Source organism: Papaver somniferum, chromosome 6 (assembly GCF_003573695.1).
Source record: "Papaver somniferum cultivar HN1 chromosome 6, ASM357369v1, whole genome shotgun sequence".
Taxonomy (NCBI): domain Eukaryota; kingdom Viridiplantae; phylum Streptophyta; class Magnoliopsida; order Ranunculales; family Papaveraceae; genus Papaver; species Papaver somniferum.
Window position 1 is genome coordinate 50860806 of NC_039363.1, and position 8151 is coordinate 50868956.

Sequence of the window (8151 nt, forward strand, 5' to 3'; positions counted from 1 at the left end):
AGAATACCCCTTTGGAACTATTGGGCTTAATGTACTAATGGGTTTGTTAAAATGAACTGAGCTTGGGCTCAGTTATCTTTGAAGTGCAAATGGGCTTAGGCCTTACAGTGAGTTCAGGCTTTTGGGTTAAGCCCACAATTAATTGAATTGGATTGGGCCTTAATGAATTTGGGCTTTGGACTCAGTTGTCTAGATCTTGGGCTTTTGTTTTAGTAAAGAGTCTGGGCCTTTGGGCTTTACTGATTTGAATTGGGCTCAGTTGGATTGGAACTTGGGTTCAGTTGGCTGCAGGAGAAGGAGTGGCAGGGTAGCAGCAGCCTGACAGCAACAGACAAGGCAGCAACAAGAGCAGCAGCAGCTTGACAGCAGTGGAAGTGGTAGCAGCAGTAGCAACTGCACAAGCAGTGCAGCAGCAGTGCAGCAGATGAAAGTGCACAGCAAGGCAAGTGCACAACAAGAAAAGAAGTAGCAGCACAAGCAGCAGGAGCAAGAGTGGCAGCAGCTTGGCAGGGCAGCTGCACAAGCAGTGCAAAGAAAGAGCTGCACAGCAGCACAAGAGAGCACACAGCAGGGGACAGCAAATAGAATGTACAAGCAAGGAACAAAGCAACAGCAAAATAAAAGTGAACAGAAGCAAATGAAAATTACAGTGGACAAAACAATGCAAAAGCAACAGAAAATAAAATGAAAGATACAACAGGGCAGCAGCAAAAGCAAAGAACAAAACAAGAATGGACCAAGGCCTAAGGCCAAGGGCAGGGGTGATAAAGAAACTGACAAGAAGCAATACTAAGGCAAGAATACAGGCATTCCTATAGAATGGGTTGAAAACTAGCTTGCTATAAGCACTAGCTTCTCCCAATGCACAATCAACACTACAACCTAAGCATACAAGGAGAATGGCAAGAACATCAGCTTGCTATGAGCACTGATTTCTTGCCATTGCACAATCAGCACATTGCTTCACAGATACCTAGCCTAGCATTCCTTCAAATTGACAGTGACAAAGCAACAACAAACATGATAGTGAATTGATACTAACAGTGAGCAACATCTAAACAGGATACAACTAACTGAACTAACAATAACAGAACATTTAACATATTTATAACAGAACATTTAACAGAACATACTAACTGAGCAAGAAATTAACAGAACATTTAACATATAACAGAACAAAGCAAGAAATTAACAAAACACAGCAAGAGAATTAACTACTAGCACATTTAACTGAAACATGAAAATTCAACAGGACAAGAGAATTAACAGAACTTTAGCAGTCCTGGATGTGGGCTAATCCCAACATGAAAATTACACACAACCCATGGTGCTATTTATAGTCACAGACCCAAATTATACAATTAGGGTTCTTCCCCAAATTTTTCACCCAAACTGACAGTAGACTAGGGTTCAGTAATTTCTCACCTAACTTGATGTAGCACATCAAATTGATCGCAACCCATGCTTTGTAATTGCTCCTACTCCATTTCTCATGCGCCAATTTCAACTCTAGCACACGTTAATCCATCAATCCATAACCTAGGGTTTAGGTTAGGTAATGAGCTGATGGGATAAGGGGCTAGAATGATGGGGGAAGGTGTTCAATTATGTGTAGGATGATGATTGAGGTGGTATGGTGGTGTTTGGTGGCGGTGTGGTGGTGACAGTGGAGGTGAAGGAGATGGTGTACGGTGGTTCTGCTGTGGAGAAGATGGTGGAGAGGGTATGGCTCGACTGTGTTTGGGTAGGGGGTGTGTTTGAGTTAGGTGGATGGGCTCGGGTACTAGGGTGTAAGGCAGATCCATCGAGTCAGATGAACAGCGAGGATGAGCCGTGGGATATGGAGCTGGTAGGTAGATCGGACGGTGATGCGGAGGCAAGCGATGAGAGACCGTTGGATTATATGATACAACAAAATGAACGGTACTTGATGGAGTTAGGTACTGTAGTGTTAGGCGGGTATATCAAACTTCGATGCGAAGCAAGGTAGCGACCGTTGGATTCAACTACCATCTAATCTGAAGGCTTGGAATTTCAGCGCTGTGGTGCTTGGCAGAGACATCAGATTTCGATGATCTATGAGGGAGCGACCGTCGGATGCTTCTGAGAAATGATCTGATGGCTGAGAACGGAGGCGCTTTTGTGTGTAGAAAATGAGGTTGTGCGCACCATTCTTCGCGGCTTCCTTGCGTAATTTCTTCCGGCTTTTCACTACTTTTCTGCTCTTTTCGCTCCGCGACTCATCCGAACTTTATTTATTACCTAAAAATGCAAAAATTAATTAATAAAAATATTTATTCTTGAAAACAATGAAAATACAGAATATGGGATAAAATGTAGAATTAATGCATAAAAGATGAGTTAAAATGCCAACAAAAGGGATAAATATATACAATATTTGGCACTCATCAAATACCCCCAAACCTGAATTTTACTTGTCCTCAAGTAAAACAAAACTAAGGAAATCCTAACTATACCACTGTCGCTGGTCTCTCGAATGCATTTAGCGTATGCACTAAGCCTTTTAAACCACTAAGTGTCCCTAGTGGACGAGTGAAGTCTCGTGAAGGTTTACCAGAGGTGTGCCTACAAAACCTAAGGACAAAATATAAGCTCAGATTCCATCAAATGTGACATGTGCAAAACAGTTTAAGCTCACAGCAAAATGGAGATGTCAACCTAGCTATTAAAGGCACAATCCTAGCACTGATAACAAAAAAAGACATGTGATAAGAGTGTAAAGTGTATCTACACATGTGTAAAGAAAGATCTGAAGTCATGACTACTAATCACCAAGAGATAGTTTCTCAGGCTAAGAACTGAGGTCGAAATCTAGCTAGCTGTCCGGACTTTACGAGAATTGTGAATGAGTTGGAGGTATTTCACAATTACTCGCGTTGTACATCAATGGCATACACCCTCCTTGCTTATTACAACGAAACAAAAATAACTCTTTACATGACTCTTATTTAAATTGACTAATCTCTTTTATTTTTGGAACAAGAGATGATGGAATTGAACAAATACTTGATTTTTTTGTATTTTTTTTTTTTTTTGAGGAAACACTTTTGATACATATACAAAAGGAAACAAAAGATTACATGACACTTGCAAGAGGTAGCCCTTTTTGATGCACCCAGTTAAATTCGATGGTTGTCTTTCTTAATGTAACCTCCACCTTCTATCCCAACCAACCAAAGAACAAGCTAGTCAAGTTTCGTTCAGTATTCTAAAGTGATTGGCAATCGTAACTTCCTATCCAACACCTTGAAGATCGAGGCCATACATGTATTGGTAGATCGTGCGCGTGCAAATTTCTTATCACTATGTGAATTGTGCTAGAAATCAGGGTGCCTAAATATCTAGACTAAGACTCCTAATAAAAATACATATTTGCACAAGAGTCAACATTTCAAGGTAAATGAGCTCCATTTTTATGATTTTTTTTCAATTTTTTAATTTTTTTAGAATTTGATTTTTCAATTTTTTTTGGAATTTTTCAATTTTTTCAAAAAGAAGGAGTTCGTTTTCAATTATGGCAAATTATCATGGTATCTACTCTATACCCCCAAACCTAAACTAAACATTGTCCTCAATGTTTCAAAATATGGAAAGAATTAAAATGCAACATATGGAAAGGGACATGCTGAGTAGAGTAAAAGGAGAGAGAATACCCGATTTCGGCGAAAGCAGAATTAAAACTCCGTTATTCAAGGCAAAAATCCAACATATTTTAGCCGAGATCAAATTGGATTAGCAAAATATATACAAAAGGAACAAAAGGTTTTTTTTTTTTTTTTTTTTTAAATAAATAAAATAAAATTTGGTTTTGTATGGGAGCAAGCCCACTGTGCAAGCCTCTAATGAAATGGATGGAAGGCTGCGGCCCACGAAACACTAAGTTTTAATTTTGAAAGTTTAATTTGGCCCAGTTGGTTAAGGGCCGACGTTTGTTTTAAAACTTTGGTTTCGAGGTCCACTTTCGAGTGGAATACAAGTCCAATTGATGTTACAAGCTCAGCTGGGTTTAAACCCAGAGTTCAAAATACAAGTCCAATGAAAGAATTTAAACAAGCCCACAAAAAATAAATACAAGCCCACAAATAAATTATTACAAACCATAAATAGAAAATAAAAAGCCCAAAAAAATTGGGTTAATTATTACAAGCCCACAATTAAAAATTGGAAGCCCACAGGTTGGGTTCTCTCAATGAATGGGTTTAGGCTTACCGTTTTAGCACAGCCCAGCTGCTCTGATATTGTTGCAAAAACCCAGTTGGGTTTTGGTTCTTTTCCTTGGTGGCGTCCCAGCAGAGGAAAAACAGGTTCAGAATCAGCAGGTCCAACAGCAAATGAAATGAAGCAGATGCAGATGCAAATGCTATGCAGTGAAATACAAAATAGCTAAGAAAACACAGATAAAACACAACACCAATCCCCGGCAGCGGCGCCAAAAACTTGGTAGGCTTCTAAAAGAGTATAGAAATTATCCCCGGCAACGGCGCCAAAAACTTGGTAGGCTTCTAAAAGGTCCTACAAATTATAACCGCAAGTGCACGGTGTCGAAAGTGGCAAATGTGCAAGTACGGGTCGATCCACAGAGATCGGGTGTGTTTCGGAAGTGTTTTAGCTATCTGGGTTCCTAGATTTGCTTAGGGCTTAGAATACCCCTTTGGAACTATTGGGCTTAATGTACTAATGGGTTTGTTAAAATGAACTGAGCTTGGGCTCAGTTATCTTTTAGGTAATAAATAAAGTTCGGATGAGTCGCGGAGCGAAAAGAGCAGAAAAGTAGTGAAAAGCCGGAAGAAATTACGCAAGGAAGCCGCGAAGAATGGTGCGCACAACCTCATTTTCTACACACAAAAGCGCCTCCGTTCTCAGCCATCAGATCATTTCTCAGAAGCATCCGACGGTCGCTCCCTCATAGAGCATCGAAATCTGATGTCTCTGCCAAGCACCACAGCGCTGAAATTCCAAGCCTTCAGATTAGATGGTAGTTGAATCCAACGGTCGCTCCCTTGCTGCGCATCGAAGTTTGATATACCCGCCTAACACTACAGTACCTAACTCCATCAAGTACCGTTCATTTTGTTGTATCATATAATCCAACGGTCTCTCATCGCTTGCCTCCGCATCACCGTCCGATCTACCTACCAGCTCCATATCCCACGGCTCATCCTCGCTGTTCATCTGACTCGATGGATCTGCCTTACACCCTAGTACCCGAGCCCATCCACCTAACTCAAACACACCCCTACCCAAACACAGTCGAGCCATACCCTCTCCACCATTTCTCCACAGCAGAACCACCGTACACCATCTCCTTCACCTCCACTGTCACCACCACACCGCCACCAAACACCACCATACCACCTCAATCATCCTACACATAATTGAACACCTTCCCCCATCATTCTAGCCCCTTATCCCATCAGCTCATTACCTAACCTAAACCCTAGGTTATGGATGATGGATTAACGTGTGCTAGAGTTGAAATTGGCGCATGAGAAATGAGAGTAGGAGCAATTACAAAGCATGGGTTGCGATCAATTTGATGTGCTACATCAAGTTAGGTGAGAAATTACTGAACCCTAGTCTACTGTCAGTTTGGGTGAAAAATTTGGGGAAGAACCCTAATTGTATAATTTGGGTCTGTGACTATAAATAGCACCATGGGTTGTGTGTAATTTTCATGTTGGGATTAGCCCACATCCAGGACTGCTAAAGTTCTGTTAATTCTCTTGTCCTGTTGAATTTTCATGTTTCAGTTAAATGTGCTAGTAGTTAATTCTCTTGCTGTGTTTTGTTAATTTCTTGCTTTGTTCTGTTATATGTTAAATGTTCTGTTAATTCTTGCTCAGTTAGTATGTTCGTTAAATGTTCTGTTATAAATATGTTAAATGTTCTGTTATTGTTAGTTCAGTTAGTTGTATCCTGTTAGATGTTGCTCACTGTTAGTATCAATTCACTATCATGTTTGTTGTTGCTTTGTCACTGTCAATTTGAAGGAATGCTAGGCTAGGTATCTGTGAAGCAATGTGCTGATTGTGCAATGGCAAGAAATCAGTGCTCATAGCAAGCTGATGTTCTTGCCATTCTCCTTGTATGCTTAGGTTGTAGTGTTGATTGTGCATTGGGAGAAGCTAGTGCTTATAGCAAGCTAGTTTTCAACCCATTCTATAGGAATGCCTGTATTCTTGCCTTAGTATTGCTTCTTGTCAGTTTCTTTATCACCCCTACCCTTGGCCTTAGGCCTTGGTCCATTCTTGTTTTGTTCTTTGCTTTTGCTGTTGCCCTGTTGTATCTTTCATTTTATTTTCTGTTGCTTTTGCATTGTTTTGTCCACTGTAATTTTCATTTGCTTCTGTTCACTTTTATTTTGCTGTTGCTTTGTTCCTTGCTTGTACATTCTATTTGCTGTCCCCTGCTGTGTGCTCTCTTGTGCTGCTGTGCAGCTCTTTCTTTGCACTGCTTGTGCAGCTGCCCTGCCAAGCTGCTGCCACTCTTGCTCCTGCTGCTTGTGCTGCTACTTCTTTTCTTGTTGTGCACTTGCCTTGCTGTGCACTTTCATCTGCTGCCTCTGCTGTTGTCTGCTGCAGCAGCTGTTGCTGCAGCCTTTGCTTTCCTGTGCACTGCTTGTGCAGCTGCTGCTGCAACTCATCTGCAGCTGCTGTGCAGCACTTGTGCTGCTTTTCTCCCCTTGCAGCTGCTGCTGCTGCCTTCCTGCAGTTCCTGCTGCATCACTATCTGCCCTGCTGCCACTTCCACTGGTGCCAAGCTGCTGCTGCTCTTGTTGCTGCCAAGGTTGCTGTCAGGCTGCTGCTGCCCTGCCACTTCTTCTGCTGCCAAGCCAAGTCCAGCTCCTGCACCCAACTAAGTCCAAAATCCAACTGAGCTCAAAGCTCAGCTCATCCCAAATTCATTAAGGCCCAATCCAATTCAACTGTGGGCTTAATCAAAAGCCTAAGTTTAAGGCCAAAGCCTTAAACTTCAAAGATAACTGAGCCCATTTGCACTTCAAAGATAACTGTGGGCTTAATCCCAAAATGCAAAAATTAATTAATAAAAATATTTATTCTTGAAAACAATGAAAATATTCTTGAAAACATTAATAAAAATATAATGTTTATTAATAAACATTAATAAACATTAATATTCTTGAAAACAATTAATTAACTGAGCCCATTTGCACTTTAAGGCCAACTGTGGGCTCATCCCAAAATGCAAAAATTAATTAATAAAAATATTTATTCTTGAAAACAATGAAAATACAGAATATGGGATAAAATGTAGAATTAATGCATAAAAGATGAGTTAAAATGCCAACAAAAGGGATAAATATATACAATATTTGGCACTCATCATATGCAAAGAGTGAAGAAGAAAATATTGTACTAAATTTCATTATTGTCGACCTTGAAAAAAAAATTAATCCTCATCTTGTAAACTGCAAATTTTTGTCGTGGGTTAAAAATTTGTACTTAGAAAAGAAACAGAGATATAAATCTTCTTGCATCATACAAAGTGGTATACATTGTAAAATAACTGGTACATAAACTTATGTGTGGAACGTCGAAGAGTTTTAAATTTTGGGTTAGTACATGGTGAATCAAATTTTCTTACTCGATGCATAAAAATACGGAAGCAAACAAAAGAATAGTGTTACCCAGAGCGAAGTACGGGTTACTATCTAGTTAGGGACATTTAGTAAATTAAAACTACATGGTCTTGAAATCCGAGATAACTTGGAAATCTTGTTTGCAACCCTATCCCCCTCTTGTCCTATGTAAACGTTATGGAACTCACCAAAGGACCGAGAAATGCAAAGAGCCTCATCCAGGATAAAACGACACCTCCATTCGACTTCGACCTTCTTGCCTGCTAGGTAATCTACTATTGCATTGTTGTATTCTTCCAATTCCATTATTAAAATATTGTTATCCCTTGCCCACTTTATTGTTAAGAATGCAACATGACCCTCAACTTCCTATAACGTGTATACTAGGAGATGGTAGCACTTTCCCCCATGACTGAGCATGTAGAATCACGACAAATTAATATATATCTGCATATGAGATCGCATTAATAAAAGAAGTATCGTAGTTTACTCCCATACTAGACCACCTAATATCCTCTTTCTTCTCTGTC